Source organism: Nicotiana tomentosiformis, chromosome 11, assembly GCF_000390325.3.
Source record: "Nicotiana tomentosiformis chromosome 11, ASM39032v3, whole genome shotgun sequence".
Lineage (NCBI taxonomy): Eukaryota > Viridiplantae > Streptophyta > Magnoliopsida > Solanales > Solanaceae > Nicotiana > Nicotiana tomentosiformis.
In genome coordinates this window covers 66,466,434-66,486,818 of record NC_090822.1, presented here as the reverse complement: position 1 = coordinate 66,486,818, position 20,385 = coordinate 66,466,434, and the positions used below count along the sequence as shown (strand labels likewise).

The 20,385-nt window shown below is 38.6% G+C and overlaps 1 long non-coding RNA gene across 2 annotated transcripts; it reads left to right on the top strand.

The window, feature by feature from the left end:
* The first annotated feature begins 3,160 nt into the window (after nucleotides 1–3,160).
* LOC104097845 (uncharacterized) lies at nucleotides 3,161–12,232 on the top strand. 2 transcript variants are annotated; one of them, XR_011412088.1, is made up of 3 exons: nucleotides 3,183–4,841; nucleotides 9,637–10,321; nucleotides 11,798–12,232. It is a non-coding gene; the product is annotated as an uncharacterized lncRNA (long non-coding RNA). The 2 variants fall into 2 exon arrangements; XR_686628.3 differs by lacking the exon at nucleotides 11,798–12,232 and having other exon boundaries at nucleotides 3,161–4,841; nucleotides 9,637–10,472.
* Nucleotides 12,233–20,385: the final 8,153 nt, after the last annotated feature.

Sequence of the window (20,385 nt, the reverse complement as noted above, 5' to 3'; positions counted from 1 at the left end):
CTTTCCAAAGATATATTGTGTAGCCCAAAAGGATCTTTGTGGAAAACGTTATGTGTATTTTACTGAGGAATGCGTAGTATGCATGCCAAGTGCGCGCCCGGATGGTCCCATGCGCAGCCGCGCACTTGTGGCAGTGATAGTGCTTTTCGGTGTTAGGTGCACGGTCGAGGCCTTCAAGTGTGTGGGAGCGCACCCGGGGGGTCATTTTTAAAGCCCTACTTCATCCCCCACACCCCAAAACACAAAAACTTGCTCTAGAAAGGAAACCTCTCAAGAACCTAACCTCCCCCAAGGTCCCTCCACCATCCAAGGTGAGTTTTAATGGTGATTCTAAGTTAGTTTCAATTGTTCAACACATTATTAACATGTATAAACCCTTAAAATCATTAGATATTCTACTGGGACATCATTGTTGAGGAAAGAAACCCTAGAACTCGAATTCAACATGATTGAACATCAAAAGGTAATATCGTCACCCTCTAAACGATTATAGCATTGGATTAATGATTATAGACTCTAAGGTCATGAGATATGAGTTGATGGGTTTGATTGAAAAGCATGAACTGTTATAGGTTTGGATTATTGATTGTTGATTATTGATTAAGGGTGTGTTATCTTATGGGATAAAGAATAGTATTGATTATAGCAATTTGAGATTTTAGAATTTATCTATGAGTAAGAGAATGGGTTATTGATTATAGAAACACCATTAATAAGGACTATGAAGCTTTATGCCTACCAAGTGTTTGATAAAAGGCCTAAGTGACCAAAACATGAGTATTATTGCTAATATGGAATCCCTTTGACTTGTATTGATATAGATTAAAGTTGAAAGAGTTGGCGAATATTGTATTACGCTCAAGAGCAGGAAGTTAAGGTATGTGAGGCTAACTCTCTATGTTTGGTAATGTTAATGATTCTCCCTACACTACGTTCTTTTACGATGTTACTAATTGCCTCAGAAGTATAGTTAAGCCTAGTTCCTTGAATAGTTGCAGAACTTCTATTATCTATCTCCATAACTCATTCATGACTTTCATTCTAAACGTTGTGAGCTCAGTGTGTAATCAATATAGACCTGAGTTCGATGCCCATGAGTCTCTTTCTAGATTACTCAGCATGTCATAATCATTCAAAGTTTCAGTTTTCATAATCAGTTCAACAATACATGCCTCAGTCTAGTCCTATTCAGTATTCCAGTATCATGTAACTCAATATGATTCAATATTTCAGCATCACATATTGTAGTATAATTCTCAGTTCCTGAATTTAAATCCCTGAATGTTAAAAACCTGTATTTGGGCCTGAGGTCGTAGTTTATATGCTTTATGCATATTTGGGCAAGAGGCTGTAGTTTATGCTTTATGCATGTTTGGGCCTGAGGCCGTAGTTGATGCATTATGCATTTTTGGGCCTGAGGTCGTAGTTATGTATACGTATACTTGGGTCTGAGGGCGTAGCTTGTGCACATATATATTGGTCACGAGTCCGTAGTTTATTCAGATAAACAAGTTGTTCATCATTTAGAAGAGGGAGTATTCATATCCTTACTTCCTTTGTTCAGTTTAGTTATCAGTTATCATTTCAGTTATCAGTTATCATTTTAGTTATCAGTTATCAGTTATTATTTTAGTTATCAGTTATCAGTTATCATATCAGTTATCAGTTATCAGTTTTCATTTCAGTTTTAGTTTCAGTTTCAATAGTTATCATTTTAGTTATCAATTATCAATTCTCAGTTATCAGCTTAGTTTCAGTTTTAGCATTTATAGTTCTTTCTTTCAGTTGCTTTATATACCAGTGCAATTTAAATGTACTGATGTCCCTTTTTGCCTGGGGCCTGTATCTCACGATGCAGGTAATAATTTACAGGTTGACGATTCAGAGCGCTAGGATTCTCGTACCAGCTATTTGGTGATCCCAGTTCTTTCGGGGCATTATCATTACCTTACAGTCTTCAGTATTTTCAGACAGTCAGTATTTTCAGTACTTCATTAGAGGCTTCATAAACTAGAGCAATAGTTAGACAGAGTCGCATACTTTTCATGTTAAGCTATGTTGGCTATAAATATATTTCAGAATTGTATTAGTATTTCCGCACTTTGATTTAAATCATCCAAACTTTCAATTTATCAGCATGTGTTAGTTTATCTTCCGCATTCAGTATGTTATGATATCACATGTTGATTCAGCCAGCCAGTTGGTTCACTCAGTCGCATGTAGTCAAGCATCGGGTGCCGTGTTACGTCCAAGCCCAGGTACGGGGCGTGACACCGGGACCCCGACCAATCGCACCGACAGGTCCATGAACTTAAACGGACCTGCTTGAACCCTCGACATACGTAAAAAAATATCGAAATCACGAATCGTACCCCAAAACTAACTTGAATCAACTTATGAACTTCAAACTTTTCAATTAGCTCCGAACGCGTCGAATCATACTTAGACTACTCGGAATGACACCAAATTTTGTGTGCAAGTCATAAATTACCATACGGAACTATTTTCAGGCTTGGAATCCCAAACAGACCTCGATAACACCAAAGTCTACTTATTGACACTCAATTTTGACCCTCCGTATTTAAAAATTAAATTCTGCAGGTTTTCTTGTCAAAAAATAATAAAATATAGTATTTTGCACATTTTTAACTATAATGCAATTTATTGATAAATATTCTTATTTTTACAAAATATGAAAATTTCTTTCATTTATTGCAATTAGTTAAATGCTACAATTTTTGTGCATTTTTCTAAACTTCGAACAATTTATTGAAGATTGTCCTATTTTCCAAATATTAGGATATTATATTAATTTATTGTCTTTTCAAAAAAAAAATTAATTACTATGTCATCAGAGTAGTTACAATTTTAAATAAATACTACAATATTTATTGATTAAATAAATATTTTTCTTATATAGCATAGTCTATTAATTACATGGAAGCCAGTGGAATTTAATACAAATATACGGATCAGGTCCGGTCAAATTCAATGTTCCATCAACATACGATGTGACAAGACATTTGATGTGACTAGACATCGACGCGACATGACATCGATGTGACTTGACCTTCTTTCATTGTTGACCATCTATTTTCTTTTATGTTATTTACTTTTTTTTTTACTAAAAATCTTGGCCCCTAAGTTTCCTAACCCACACCCCACTTATATTTTACACTACACAAACACAACCCCATCAAATATTTGTAGGAGAAACCCTAAACATTTTCATTCTCTCATTCTCCAAAATGGAGAACAACCGCTAACCCCTTTGAGAGCTCCATCTTCTCTATCACTTGAGAGATCTGCCGCCAAGCTCCTCCTTGCCCCCCCCTGTTTTCGTCGCCGGCCAGCCACCAACGGCCATGGCTGGCAGTTATCCCCTTTTTCCCATTTTCCTAATCGTTTGTTAGCTTTGAGGGTTCGATCTCGTTGGCTTTAGATCTAGCCGGAAACTCAAACACCGGCTACCTCCATGGAAAGCGGCAGATCTGGACCTCTATTTTCGCTCATTTTCTGTTACTCACTCTCCTCTTTCTTCCTTCTTACAGGCTATCAAAAAAGGGGAGGTTTGGGATGTTTTGAATCTGGCCGGAAATGAAGCTAACGTCGGTGACTTCTTTGACGTTAGGCGTTACTCTGGCGTTCACCGTGGAAGTAAAGCCAACAACCATTGCTTTTCATCCTTCGCTGTCGACCTCTGTTATTTGGCCAGATCTCCGGCGAACCTCCTTTCTTTTGTGATGCGTTCATTATTTTGTGAGGCTTATTTGGTTATAGTGACATTGTGATACCATTGCTGCTGTTGGATATTCTGGCTGGATTGACGTTTTTCCGGCAACCCCAGGGGATTTGAAATGTTTATTTTTCTACCTAATATTGCCTTTGTTGTGTTGCTGAAAATGGTTCATTAAACTCACCATATTATTTCCTAGTCGTTTGCTCGAATTTGTCCCAAAGGCAGAAGATTTTGTTAAATAATTATCTTTGTATTTCTTTGTCCTTTGGATTCGTTCAACTGCTGTAATTTGTCACGATGCTGCCTCTTTTGGACCGTTGCCTACTGTGTTTTGATGATTTATGTTTCGAGAATTTTGGAGTGTTTGTTCTTGCCTCACTGTTTGTTCTCGATGAACGTTTGTAGTGGACCTTGACTGATTTGAACGAGATACTGCGTTGTTAAATTAGGCCGATGAGAACAAAATATTTGAGGCCTTGTGATGATTTTTGACTGATAAAAGACAAGATACTACACGGTCTCTCGGATCCGGAACCAAAATATATTTATGAGGCGATGACGAAAGCCAAAGGAAAAACAAAAGACGAGAATGTGAATGTCTGTGCTTCAGGAGGCAATATGGTTGGCCACCGGAGTTGCTACAAAGTCGACGTTCATGTTCTAATATCTTATTGTTATATGGCATACACCATCTGAGCTTCCAAAAATTCTTTTAAATCATTTTAAAAAGAGTGTTTTCCTATATTATTTTAAAAATATTTTCCAAAAATTACTTTCCAAAAGATATCTTCAAAAACATTTTTTCACAGAATTGCTTTCCAAAAAGTATTTTCTTAACCATTTTCAAAGAAAACAAAAATAATATTTAAAAGTATTTTCTTAAATCATTTTTAAATGACAATATTCGAAAAACGTCTTTAAATAAAGTCATTTCAAGAAAAAATAAATTAGTTTATTATTTTGCTTTATACTTTACTAATAATTTTACTTTTCTTGTCTTGCGAGGTACTATCACATGGAGTTGCTTTCGGGAGACGTCACCCAAAGACGAAAAGACAAGTACCCGTCAAAGCTCCCCGCTTCACACTTCATATTCTTGGATGTATCCAAAACGCAAAGTATAATAAAGTAGTAGATAAATATTATGTTTTCTTGCTTGCTTTGATATTTACCTATTTTCCAAACACTTAGGGTGAATTGCATTTAGTAATATTCCGGTTACTTGTAACATTATACATTAGATAATTCACATAATTTGTATGAACGCTTGGGTTGTTAAATATGTATATTAAACTTGGTCAATCAATTAGAATTAACATACACATAATCAATTTGGTTAGTTGTATACCTAAAATAAAACATTTCATCCTCTTTTCATGAAAATAAAAACAAATCATTTTATCGTATTTTCTTAAAGCTATACTAGCATGCCTTTCAGACCTCTCTATATGTAAATTATTCTTCAACTAACACATTTTGAATAGACATAATTTGTAAAGACATTAGAATTGAATTGTTGTGCTTTTCTTTTAGCGACTTGGGCCTTGTAGTCATTTGGGCTTGACTCACAATTTATGTTTCAAGACTATGACTCGAGAGATGGTATTTAGTTACTCATTGAATGATAACTCTTTTTTAGTGCGAATATTTCTTTGTATTGATAGGATAATTTTCTATGTCATAAATATTTTGATACATTTTTTCTATACCATACTCATTCCATTCATTAAATTAATTCTTTTAGTTTATCCATTATCTACTAAGATTGTTCAAAAATTATTTTTTTCACTCTTACCAATCATTTAGAGTAAATTTCTATATCTAGCTTTTCACTCAAATAGTTAATCTTTGCACATAAATCAAAAACTTCCAAACTGTATCCTTTAATTAATATTCATTTAGTTAATTTATAAATATTCCACATATCACTATATAATATCTTATATTTTCATTCTTTTAACACTTACTTATTCATGCTAATATTTTCACACATTGTTCCTTTGGTCAAATTACTCATATGTAAATAATCATTCCTTTTTTTTTTTTCACTTTACTCCTTAATGCATGTTCTCTCATACTTTAATCACTCATTCAAAATTTTATCTTCAAATCGCAAGTAGATTCTTTTAATCTTATTCTTGGAAAATTTGAATCTTTGTTTAAATTCTTCAAGCCAATATGTAGTTTTTAAGTACAGCTCTTTTATATTATTCAACTCACACTACGATACAATTCTTTAATATATATTTAATACTTTTCATACTCCATTCTTGTTGCATATTTTGTTACATATTTAATCATTCTTTGTCGAAATTAATTTTCACGCTTAGTCTATTCTTTCAAAATATAACTCTTTTTACACTTAATGTATTCTATATGATTCAATATATCTTAATCATTTCGTTTTCAAAACACAAAGTCAATGACATATTTTATTTGCACATGATCTATTATGTATTTAATTATTCATTTGGATATATGTTAATAACCCTCTTATTTGAATTCTTTGTGAATAGTAGTGAGTATTTACTTGAATCTCCCTTATTTGATCGAGTTCACAGGAACCACATTTGTGGATCTTGAGGCATGTCTAACACCTTCTCCTCGAGATAACTTGAACCCTTACCTAGAATCTCAATGGTTTCACATATCATAATTTAGTGTACATTATATAGTGTAGTATAGGTGTCCTAGTATACCTTAAATGCTAGGTGGAGACTCTAAACTTTAATCAACCTTGTAGAGTATTATTAGTTGTAGCTTGTTTTGTCTCATGCAAAATAGTGTTCAACAACATGGCGACTCTGCTGGGAAAACTTCAGGTTCTAACCACAGCGGATTCGATCAATTACTTGAGGGATTATAGGTTCTCTAATACTCCAACTTTCATTCTTTCTGTCGCATACTTCAAGTTGTATGTTCTCTGATACATGTCGTATATTCTTCGCCGCATGCTTCAATGGGGTCTATTCCTTGTCATGATGTTCAAGAGGTATATTCTTTGTCATTTGCCTTGAGTTGTGTATTCTTCGTCACGTGCTTCAAGCTGCATATTCTCTGTTGCGTGCTTCAAGTCATGTATTCTCTGTTATGTGCTTCAGGCCGTATATGCTTTATCATGATCACGTTGTATATTCTTTCATAGATGCCCAGGTTGTATATTCTTTATCACATGCTTTGGTACTGCCATATTGAATTGTCATCACTTTTCTATTGGCTCTTGGTCGTACACAATCACACACAAGTTACGCGAGGGTTGTCTTTATACCCCTTCGAACTTTCTTTCAAAACTCTCTAGTTTTAAAGATTGGCAGACGAGGTTAACTACGTACCATCTCACAGTTGTCCTTAACTCATTCTCGAATCTAGGTAAATCTACTCTTAGAATTCCTAGGTCACTGTACATATGATGTTGCAACTTGTTTTAGCTGGATTAGTTATTCCAGATCTGCTACTAGTTACATATTCTTTGTAGGTTACCCTTTCTTATGTGGTATGTATTCTCTATATGCTATTGTTATGTATTCTTTATCTGTTACATGTGCCTTCTACTTGTTACCTACTGTTAGGTTCTCTTTGTCTGACTAAACACTGGTTGATTTGTGTTGAATCTTGATCTTTCAAATACACATATCCATTCCGGTCTTTATGAATATCCATTATAATCATACCATCCTTTGGACTATATCAATAACTCTGACGCTACCAAATCAACGGTTGAAGAGCTGGAGCAAATCATACTAATCGAACATCTGCCTGAACGAAAGGTATACCTGGGCACGGGTTTAAATCCTGAGCTCAGGACAAAGCTTATTCAATTTCTTATAGCTAACATGGACTGTTTCGCTTGGTCCCATCTCGACATGACAGGTATCCCACTAGAAATCACCACCCATACACTAAGCTTGGACCCGAAATTCCGTCCAGTGAAGAAAAAAAGAAGACCCCAGTGCGAGGTCAAACATGCTTTCATCAAAGACGAGCCATAACACCACGAACTAAAATATATAACTTATTCCAAATTCCATGTCTAATTTCGTGGTCAATTTTCAAAAATATAAATTCTAGGTTTTTTTACCAAAACCCCCCCAATTTTTACTAATTTCCATGTTTAAATCCTTATACAAACCATGTATTTACCTTGTATTAGGTGGGAATCACTTAGCTTGTGTTGCTTGATGAAAATCTCCCCTTGAAGCTCTGCCCATCCAACTTTCCACATCTGCGGAACACCAGCCGCACCTGCGGAATTTTCATCACAGGTGTGGTCCTAACTTAGTCCAGGCACGTCCGCATATATGGACCCAAATGCGAATCTGTGCTTCCGCTTCTGCGGCCAAGAGGCGCTTCTGTGCACGCGCTCCTATGGACCATGTCCGCTTCTACGCATCTGCCGCTGAAACCTGTCAAATCAAGTCTGATTGACCTCAAATTTTGCACACAAGTCATAATTGATATTACGGACCTACTCCCATGTCCATAATCGGAATTGGACTCTGATATCAAAAAATTCACTCCCTTTCAAACTTTCCAAAAATTATCAAATTTTTAACTTTCACCAATTGACGCCGAAATGACCTATGGACCTCCAAATCAACATCAGGATATGCTCTTAAGACCAAAATCATAATACGAACCTGTTGGAACCTTTAAATCCCGATTCCGAGGTCGTTTACTCAAAAGTCACACCTTAGTCAATTCTTCCAACTTAAAGCTTCCAAAATTAGAATTTTCATTCCAAATCAACTCAGAATTTTCCGAAATTCAATTCCGACAATATGTACAAGTCAATATACCTGAAGTGAAGCTACTCAAGGCCTCAAACCGCTGAACGACTTGATAGAGCTCAAAATGACCGGTCGGGTCATTACACTACACAAACACAATCCCATCACATTTTTATAGGAGAAACCCTAAATATTTTTCATTCTATCATTATCCAAAATGGAGAACAGACGCTAACCCCTTTGAGAGCTCCATCTTCTGTCTCACTTGAGAGATCTACCACCAAGCTCCTCCCTCCCCCTATTTTCTTAGCCGGCCAGCCACCAGCAGCCATCGCTAGCAGTCATCCCCATTTACCCATTTTCCTAATCGTTTGTTAGCTTTGAGTGTTCGATCTCGTTGGCTTTCGATATATCCGAAAACTCAAACACCGGCTTCCTCCATGGAAAGCGGAAGATTTGGACCTCTATTTTCGCCATCTTCTGTTACTCACTCTCCTTTTTCTTCCTTCTTATAGGCTATCAAAAAAGGAGAGGTTTGGGATTTTTTGAATCTGGCCGGAAATGAAGCTAACGTCGATGACTTCTTTGACGTTAGGCGTTACTCTGGCGTTCACCGTGGAAGTAACGCCAACAACCATTGCTTTTCGTCGTTCGGTGTCAACCTTTGTTATTTAGCCAGATCTCTGGCGAACCTCCTTTCTTTTGTGATGCGTTCATTATTTTGTGTGGCTTATTTTGGTTATCGTGACATTGTGATACCATTGCTGCTGTTGGTTATTCTGGCCGGATTGACGTTTTTCTGGCAACCCCTTTTCGTTGTTGTTCTATATGCTAATGATAGACTTTGTGAGGGATTTGACATGTTTATTATTCTGCCTAATGTTGCCTATGTTGTGTTGCTGAAAGTGGTTCATTAAACTCACCATATTACTTCCTATTCGTTTGCTCGAATTTGTACCAAAGGCAAAAGATTTTGCTAAATAATTATCTTTGTATTTCTTTGTCCTTTGGATTCGTTCAACTGTTGTAATTTGTGACCATGCTGCCTATTTTGGACTGTTGCCTACTGTATTTTGACGATTTATGTTTCGAGAATTTTGCAGTATTTGTTCTTGCCTCACTATTTGTTTCGATGATCCTTCGTAGTGGACCTTGACTGATTTGAATGAGATACTGCGTTGTTAAATTAGGTCGATGAGAACAAAATTTTTGAGGCCTTGTGATGAATTTTGACTGATAAAGGACATGTTACTACACCGTCCCTCGGATCCGAAACCAAAATACATTTATGAGGCGATGACGAAAGCCAAAGGAAAAATAAAAGACGAGAATGTGAATGTTTGTGCTTCAGGAAGCAACATGATTGGCCACCGGAGTTGCTACCAAGTCGGTGTTCGCGTTCTAATATCTTATTGCTATATGGCATACACCATCCGAGCCTCCAAAAAAAAAATTTAAATAATTTTCAAAAGAATATTTTTCTATATTGTTTTAAAACTATTTTCCAAAAACTACTTTCCAAAGAATATCTTCAAAAACATTTTTTCAGAGAATTGATTTCCAAAATGTATTTACTTAACCATTTTCAAATAAACAAAAATAATTTTTCAAAACTATTTTCTTAAATTATTTTTAAATGACAATGTTCTAAAAATGCCTTTAAATAAAGTCATTTCAAGAAAAAATGAATTAGTTTATTATTTTGCTTTATACTTTACTAATAATTTTACTTTTCTCGTCTTGCGAGGTAATATCACATAAAGTTGCTTTCGGGAGACGTCACCCAAAGACGAAAAGATGTGTCCCCGTCAAAGCTCCCCGCTTCGCACTTCCTATTATTGTATATATCCAAAACGTAAAGTATAGTAAAGTAGTAGATAAATATTGTGTTTGCTTGCTTGCTTTGATGTTTACCTGTTTGCGAAACACTCAGGGTGAATTGCATTTAGAAATAATCCGGTTAACTTGTAACATTGTACATTACATAATTCACATAATTTGTATGGCCACTTAGGTTTTCAAATATGTATATTAAACTTTGTTAATAAATTAGAATTGACATACAAATAATCAATTAGGTTAGTTGTATAGCTAAAATAAAACATGCCATCCTCTTTTCATGAAAATAAAAATAAATTATTTTATCGTATTTTCTTAAAGCTATACTAGCATGCCTTCGGACCTCTCTATATGTAAACTATTCTTCAACTAACACATTTTGAGTAGACATAATTTGTAAAGATATTAGAATTGAATTGGTGTGCTTTTATTTGAGCGACTTGGGCCTTGTAGTAATTTGGGCTTGACTCATAATTTGTGTTTCAAGACCATGAATCGAGAGATGGTCTTTAGTTACTCATTGAATGATAACTCTTTTTTAGTGCGAATATTTCTTTGTATTGATAGGATAATTTTCTATGTCATAAACATTTGGATACATTTTTTCTATACCATACTCATTACATTCATTAAATTAATTTTTTTAGTTTATTCATCATCTACTAAGATTGTTCAAAGATTATTCACTCTTACCAATCATTTAGAGTAAATTTCTATTTCTAGCTTTTCACGCAAATAGTTAATCTTTGCACATAAATCAAAAACTTCCAAATTGTATCCTTTAATTAATATACATTTAGTTAATTTATAAACATTCCACATATCACTACATAATATCTTATATTTTCATTCCTTTAACACTTACTCATTCATGCTAATATTTTCACACTTTGTTCCTTTGGTCAAATTACTCATATGCAAATAATCATTCCTTTTCTACTTAACTCATTAATGCATGTTCTCTCATACTTTAATCACTCATTCAAAGTTTTGTCTTCTAATCGAAGTAGATTTTTTTAATCTTATTCTTGTGAAATTCGAATCTTTGTTTAAATTCTTTGAGCCAATATGTAGTTTTAAGCACAATGCTTTTATATTATTCAAATCACACTACGATACGATTATTTAATATATTTTTACTACTTTTCATACTCCATTCTTGTTGCATATTTGTTTACATATTTAATCATTCTTTATCGAAATTAATTCACACTTAGTCTATTCTTTCAAAACATAACTCTTTGTACACTTTATATATTCTATATAATTCGATATACCTTAATCATTTCATTTTAAAAACATAAAGTTAATTGCATACTTTATTTGCATATGATATATTATGTATTTAATTATTCATTTGGATACATGTTAATCACTGTAATGACCCGGCCTGGCGTTTTGAGTATTTATAATTCCGTTCAGCTATTTCAAGTCTTGAGCAGCATCGTATGATGTATTATAACTTGCGTGAATCGTCGATTTTGATTTTCAGGTGTTTCGGAAGTGATTTAGAAGAATGAATTTCATGATTGAAGTTTTAAGTTGGAAGAGTTGAACAAGTTTGACTTTTTAGTATTTGACATCGGTTTGGAGTTTTGATGGTTTCGTTAGGTTTGGATGGTGATTTTGGACTCGGACGTATGCCCGGATTTGCATTTGGATATTTCTAGAAGGTATCGACGCTTATTGGCGAAAGTTAAAAATTTAAAGGTTTGAAAAGTTCATAAGTTTGACCGGGCGTTGACTTTGATGAACTCGGGTTCGGATTGTGGTTCCGGAAATTGAAATATCTTCGTTATGTCATTTGGGACTTGTGTACAAATTTGAGTTCATTCCGGGGTGATTTGATATGTTTCGACGTGAGTTTTGAAAGTTGAAAGTTCAAAAGTTCATTAAGTTTGATTTGAGGTGCGATTCGTCATTTTGATATTGTTATGCGCGATATAAGGTCTCGAGTATGTCCGTGTTATGTTATGGGACTTGTTGGCATATTTGGACGGGGCCCCAAGGGGCTCGGGTAAGTTTCGGAGTGGAATCAAAGCATTTTTACTTAATGTTTGATTGTTGGTGTGTTCTGGTTTCTGGTGCCTCGATTGGTCTTCGCGATCACCAAGTATGTGATGCGATCGCATAGTGGAAAACTTGGAGCTAGGAAATTTCTTAACTGCGGTCGCGGTTGTAGGGCCGTGATCGTGTAGCTTGGAGCTGGATACTATTCGCATTCGCATGGTGGAGACCGCGTTCGCGTAGAGTTGAGGCGGGAAGCTGAAAGCTGGAATTGTTCAACGCGTTCGCATAAGACGGGAAGCATTCACGAAGCTTGATCGCTTGTGTGCTTCACGTTCGCATAAATATTTACGCGATCGCATAGCGTATTGTTGGGGGGAAGTGTTGGTAGTTCTTCACATTAGCGAAGGTTGCTCCGCGATCGCGTAGGGTAATTTTGGGCAGTGCATTTTTCTTCTTCATGATCGCGATGGTATTTCTGCGATCGCGATTCATTGATTCGTCCAGTGAATATAAAGTACTCTATTTCGGAGATTTCAGCCATTTTATCATATTTGAAGCTATGGAGCTCGGATTGAAGCGATATTTTAGGCGATTTTCACCACATGGTTTGGGATAAGTGTTCTCTACTCAGTTTTGATTTTATTTCATGAATCTATCTTCGTTTTTGGCATTTGATTGAAGATTTCAAGAGTGAAATTGGGAGTTTTTGTCTAAAGTTTCATAGAGTAAATTTTTGAGTTTTAAACATCGATTCGGAGTCAGATTTGAGTGAAACTGGTATGGTTAGACAAGTAATTGAATGTGTTGTCGGATTTTGTAGGTTTTGTCGGGTTCTAAGGTGCGTGCTCGTGTTTGACTTTTTAGTTGACTTTGGGCTTTTGATTAATGATTTGACCTTTATTATTTGGAATTGTTCCCTTAGGCATTATTTGATGTATTTGAGTTGCTTTTGACTAGTTTCGAGCCGTTCGGAGGTCGGTACGCGCGATATGGTATTTTTGGAGTATCGTTTGGCTTGTTCGGTATTGGATTTGGCTTGTTCGAGGTAAGTAACACTTCTAAATATGGTACTAAGGGTACAAACCCCTGAATATATACTTGTTATGTGTTGGTGTTGAGGTGACGCACATGCTATGTGACAGGCGTGCGGGCGTGCACTGTGTGAATTATGACTCGGTTGTTTCTGTGGTACCGTGTAGCTACTTAATCATGTTGTTATCCATGAAATCTCTATGTGCTAGAGTAATTGAGCTGTGATCCATGTTAGAAATCATATTTAGGCTATATGCTTATTCTGTTGGGACCCACTGAGGTCATGTCTGCGGTTAGGTTATTTGCTTAAATTGCAGTTACATACTCAGTCATACTCATTCATTGGCGTATCATATCTCAGTCTCTATTGCTATTTATTGATACATAATATCATTATTTTGGGATGATTTTCATGATATTGTGAGACCGAGAGACTGGAGAGATTGATGACTGAGTGAAGTCGAGGTCCTGATTGTGAGGATGTTTATGGGATCGGGCTGCACGATGCAGCATGCTTTATTGATTCATGCCATGATTGGATTATTGTAGCCTTGGGTTGAATTTGCCTCTCCGAAGTTTGCACACCCACAGTGAGCGCAGGTACCTACTGAGTGTGAGTGTCGAGTACGAGTGCGAGTGCCGAGTGATTTGGAGGACTTAGTGACTGTGAGGACTGAGTATTGATACTCTGAGAGTATGCATATGGTTTTATCACTGCATTGCATTCGATATGCACACTTGACATACATGCATAGAGATGCATTCTCCTCATGTCGTACGATATTGCGTCATTCATGACATCACATACACATTGACATGTAGGAATAGAGATGTATTTTTCTCATGCCATTTGATAATAAAACATTTACCTGTTGAATGTTTTGGGAAAAATCACAGTTATACAAATTTATTCATATTTTGGAGATTTCGGTAAAAGAATAGGTTTTACTGTTGTACTTGAAAAGAATGCCTATTTTCCGGATCTGTGAATGAAATGAGCATTATATATCTGTGAATTATTACTTGTACCGCTTTAGTTATATTGTTATGAGTTGTTCCTGGCTATTGGTTGTCACGACCCAAAACCTAACCCGTCGTGATGGCGCCTATCGTGATACTAGGCAAGCCGACCTTTCCAAAACCACTTTCAAAATTTAACAAAAATAAATTAAGACATTTAAAATAACAGGAATATTTCATAAAATGGGGGGGGGGGAGGGGTGCAACCTAAAAAACATAAGTGCGGAAAAATAGCCCGACATCGGGGTGTCACTAAGTCATGAGCATCTAATAACCAAATCTAGAAACAGAGTCTACTACAGTCTGTGCCAAATGCCAATACAAGAGAGAAATGATAATAAGAAAGGAGAAACAAGGACTGCGGACGCAGGCAGCTACCTCGTAAGTCTCTAATAATTAGCCTGCGCATGAACTCAGCGACCGCCAGAACCGTACAAACCTGGATCTGCACATGAAGTGAGGGTGTAACATGAGTACAACCAACTCAGCAAGAAATAGAATTAAATAAGGAACTGAGAAACAGTGATGAGCAATAAAACAAATACAGTTCATTTCAACAGTTTTCCGTAAAGAGTGAACATGCTTTCAAATTCAGAGGTATAAGTCAAATCAGTCCGTGCTCAAGTAAAACAGATATAAATCTTCCAAAAATTTCACAACAACAACAGATAACGACATAAGTGCAACAATAAATAAAAGCAAGTATAGCCTCTCAAGGCAGCAGTCACTCAACTCATCTCAACAGCTCATACTCTCGGCTCTCATCCCTCAATACACACTCTCAATAGGTACCTGCGCTCACTGGAGGTATACAAACTCCGGAAGGGCTCCTTCAGCCCAAGCGCTATATTGCTGCGGCGTGCAATCTGATCCAATATTATTGCGGCGTACAACCCGATCCTATATTGTTGTGGCGTGCAACCTGATCCATATATATATATATATATATATATAGCCATAAGGCTTGTTCGGCGTGCAACCCAATCCAATATACTTCACAGCTCGCAGCTCAGGACCTATCTTAGTCACTAACCTCTCCATCCCCTCGGGCTCACAGAATATCATAATAATTAACCCAAACAGAGAATACAACAAGTATCAACAAGAAATGAGAGGGAATAGAGATATAACACGCAAGTAAGACTGACTGATTACAAGACAGCAATTGGCAGTCAATTCAACAAGTATACGACCGTTGCGGGTCCCATCAGTGATATCATATGGCCTAAGCATGGTTTCTAACATGAAAGGCACTCAATTGATCAAGGACAAGGAAAAACAAGTAATAACAATAGCTATTCGACTTTACAGTCTCACGGGACAGACCAAGTCATAATCCCTCACGGTGCACGCTCGCACTCCCCTCACCTAGCATGTTCGTCACCTCCAAATATTCACATTATACCAATTCTCGGGGTTTCATACCCTCAAAACCAGATTTAAGACTGTTACTTACCTCAACAGCGTAGAAATCCTACTCTGAAATGCCCTTGCCTCTTGAATCAATCTCCAAACACCCTGAATCTAGCCACAAGCAGTACAATATAATTAATGTAGGCTAAGAGAATCAATTCCACAAGAGAAACACGAAATTATAAGTAAAAATCCGAAATAGGCTCAAGCCGGCCCCCGAGCCCATTTCTCGAAATCTGACAAAAGTCACGAAATATGAACACCCATCCACTCACAAGTTTAACCATACAAGAATTACTCGAATTCAACCATTTTCCCCCAAATTCACAACTCAAATCCCTAATTAGGTGATGAGGAAAGCCATAGATTCACGAAATTTAGACCAATCCGGGTTAGAATTACTTACCCCAATATTTTCCTTGAAAATTCTCGAAAAATCGCCTCTCTCCCGAGCTTCTCAAGCCCAAAATCGAAAATGAAAGTCCAACCCTCGAGCTGGTGTTTTTCTGCCCAGAAATACCGCACCTACGGTCCTCTTGTCACTTCTGCGATGCCGCACCTGCGGAAATTCCATCGCAGGTGTGGATTTTACTTAAAATCCTTACCTCGCTCCTGCAGCCCCAAGACCGCATCTGCGCCTATCGCAGGTGCGGGAATCCATCGCACCTGCGCCCAGCTGCCCGCATCTGCGAACCGCGCAGATGCGGGAAAATCTTCGCACCTGCGGCTCCTGCCCAGCTCCTTCTTGGCCGCATCTGCGGCTCCTTCTTCGCTTCTGCGGACTCACACCTGCTGTTCCCACTCTGCAGGTGCGGTTACACCAGTAGAAGCAGCTTCAGCTGCATTTCCCTAACTCTCATCAAGCTTTTAACTACCCGAAATCACCCGGGGCCTCCGGGACCTCAACCGATCATACCAACAAGTCATATAAACCCATGCAAACTTAGTCGAACTTTCGAATTACTCAAGACAACATCAAAACACCAATTACACCCGGATCCAAGCCTAAAGAACTTCTAAACTACCAAATTCCACAAACGACGCCGAAACCTACCAAACCACGCCCGATTGACCTCAAATTTTACACACAAGTCAAAAATGACACCACAAACCTATTCCAACTTTCAAAAATCCAATCTGACCCCGATATCAAAATTTTCACTGCCGGCCAAAATTGTCAAAATTCCAACTTTCGCCAATTCAAGCTTAATTCTACTATGTACCTATAAATTACATTCTGAGCGTGCTCCTAAATCCAAAATCACCTAACGGAGCTAACAGAACCATCAAAATTCAAATCCGAGGTCGTTTACACACATGTCAACATCCGGTCGACTTTTCACAACATAAGCTTCCAATTAAGAGACTAAGTATCTCAATTCACTCCAAAGCCACTCCGGACCCGAACCAACCAACTCGGTAGGACATAATACAGCTATATAGCACAAAAGATGCAGAAATGGGAGAAACGAGGCTGTAACTCTCGAAATGACCGGTCGGGTCGTTACATCCTCCCCCTCTTAAACAAACGTTCATCCTCGAACGGGTCTAGAAACATACCTAGTGTCTCAAATAAGTGTGGATATCTACTCTGCATCTCCTGCTCAGTCTCCCAAGTGGCCTCTTCCACAGGCTGACCTCTCTGTTGTACCTTCACTGAAGCTATATCCTTTGACCTCAACTTTCGAAGCTTCCGCTCCAAAATGGCCACCGACTCTACATCATAAGTCATATCACCATCCGACTGAACCGTGTTGAAATCCAAAACATGGGACGGATTGCCGATATATTTCTAGAGCATAGAAACATGAAATATTGGATGCATACTCGACAAGCTAGGTGGTAAGGCAAGCTTGTGAGCCACCTCCCCGATCCTTTAAAGTACCTCAAAAGGCCCAATGAACCGGGGGCTCAACTTGCACCTCTTCCCAAACCTCATAACACCCTTCATGGGTGATACCTTCATCAGAACCTTCTCCCCGACCATGAAAGACACATCACGGACCTTCCTGTCAGCATAGCTCTTCTGCCTAGACTGCGCCGTGCGGAGCCGCTCCTGAATCAATTTCACCTTGTCTAATGCATCCTAGACCAAGTCTGTACCCAAGAGCTTAGCCTCACCCGGCTCAAACTATCCCACCGGAGATCTACACCGCCTCCCATATAAGGCCTCATACGGAGCTATCAGAATGCTCGACTGATAACTGTTGTTATATGCAAACTCCGTGAGCGGCAGAAACGGGTTCCATGAACCCCCAAAATCAATGACATAAGCGCGTAACATGTCCTCCAATATCTGGATAGTGTGCTCGGACTGTCCGTCCGTCTGAGGGTGAAAGGTTGTGCTCAACTCAACCTGAGTACCCAACTCTCGTTGCACGGTCCTCCAAAACTGCGATGCAAATTGTGTGCCTCTATCCGAAATGATGGTAACGGGGATACCATGAAGGCTAACAATCTCTCGGATGTAAATCTCAGCCAACCGCTCTAAAGAGTAAGTAGTACCAACTGGAATGAAGTGTGCGGACTTGGTCAGCCGATCCACAATCACCCAAATAGCATCGAACTTCCTCGAAGTCTGTAGGAACCCAACTACGAAATCCATGGTGATCTGCTCCCACTTCCACTCTAGGATCTCTAACCTCTGAAGCAAGCCACCCGGTCTCTGATGCTCATACTTAACCTGCTAACAGTTGAGACACTGAGCCACAAACCCAACTATATCCTTCTTTATCCTCTTCTACTAATAGTGCTGTCTCAAATCCTGGTACATCTTCGCGGCACCCGGATGAATGGAATACCGCGAGCTGTGGGCCTCCTCAAGAATCAACTCCCGAAGCCCATCCACATTAGGCACACATATCCGACCCTGCATCCACAACACTCCATTATCACCAATAGTCACATATCTAGCATCTCTCTCAAACCCTGTCCTGGAGGACGAGCAGATAGGGGTCATCATACTGACGCTCCCTGATACGATCATAAAGAGAAGACCTAGAGACCACACAAGCCAATACCCGACTCGGCTCCGAAATATCCAATCTGACAAGCTCGCTAGCTAAGGCCTGAACATCCAATGCCAAGGGTCTCTCTACTACTGGAAGATATGCTAAACTCCCCAAACTCTCTGCCCGGCGACTCAAGGAATCGGCCACCACATTGGCCTTCCCGGGATGGTGCAAAATGGTGATATCATAGTCCTTAAGAAGCTCTAGCCACCTCTGCTGACGCAAGTTATGATCCTTCTGTTTGAACAGATGCTGCAAACTCCAATGATCAGTGTAAATCTCGCAATGAACCCCGTACAGATAGTGCCGCCAAATCTTCAAGGCGTGAACAATAGCTGCTAGCTCAAGATCATGGACAGGGTAGTTCTTCTCATGGGTCTTCTACTGGCGCGAAGCATAAGCAATCACTCTACCCTCCTGCATCAGAACACATCCAATACCTATCTGCTAGGCATCATAATACACTGTGTAAGAACCAGAAGCTAATGGTAGAACTAGAACTGGAGCCGTGGTCAAATCAGTCTTGCGCTTCTGAAAGCTCTCCTCGCACTCATCCGACCACCTGAATGGAGCACCCTTTTGGGTCAATTTGGTCAAGGGCAATGCAATAGATGAAAAACTCTCCACAAAACAACGGTAATAGCCCGCCAAACTAAGAAAGCTCCTAATCCCCGTGGCTGAGGATGGTCTGGGCCAACTCTGCACCGCCTTTATCTTCTTTGGATCCACCTGAATACCCTCGCTAGACACCATGTGCCCCAAGAACGCCACTGAACCGAGCCAAAACTCGCACTTGGAGAACTTTGCATAAAGCTTCTCCTCCCTCAATCTCTGTAACACAATCCTCAAGTGCTGGGCATGCTCCTCCTGGCTACGAGAGTACACCAGGATATCATCAATGAATACAATAACGAACGAGTCCAAATAAGGCTGAAACACACTATTCATCAAATGCATGAACGCTGCTGGAGCGTTAGTCAGCCCAAAAGACATCACAAGGAACTCATAATGGCCATATCGGGTCCTGAAAGTTGTCTTTAGAATAACCTAATCCCGAATCTTCAGTTGGTGATACCCTGACCTCAAATCAATCTTGGAGAACACCCTCGCCCCCTGAAGCTACTCAAATAGATCATCAATACGCGGCAAAGAATACTTGTTCTTGATTGTGACCTTGTTCAATTGTCTGTAATCAATACACATTCTCATAGTACCATCCTTCTTCTTCAAAAATAGAACTGGTGCACCCCAAGGTGACACGCTAGGCCAAATAAACCCTTTATCGAGGAGTTCCTGAAGCTACTCCTTCAACTTCTTCAACTTCGTCGGTGCCATATAATATGGTGGAATAGAAATGGGCTGAGTGCCCGGCACCAAATCAATACCGAAGTCAATATCCCTGTCAGGCAGCATGCCTGGCAGGTCTGCAGGGAACACATAGGGAAAATCACGCACCACCGGAACAGAATCAATGGCAGGAGACTCTGCACTAACATCTCTCACAAAAGCCAAATAGGATAGACAACCCTTCTCAACCATTCGCTGAGCCTTCAAGTATGAAATCACTCTACTAGGAACATAGTTTCTAGAACCG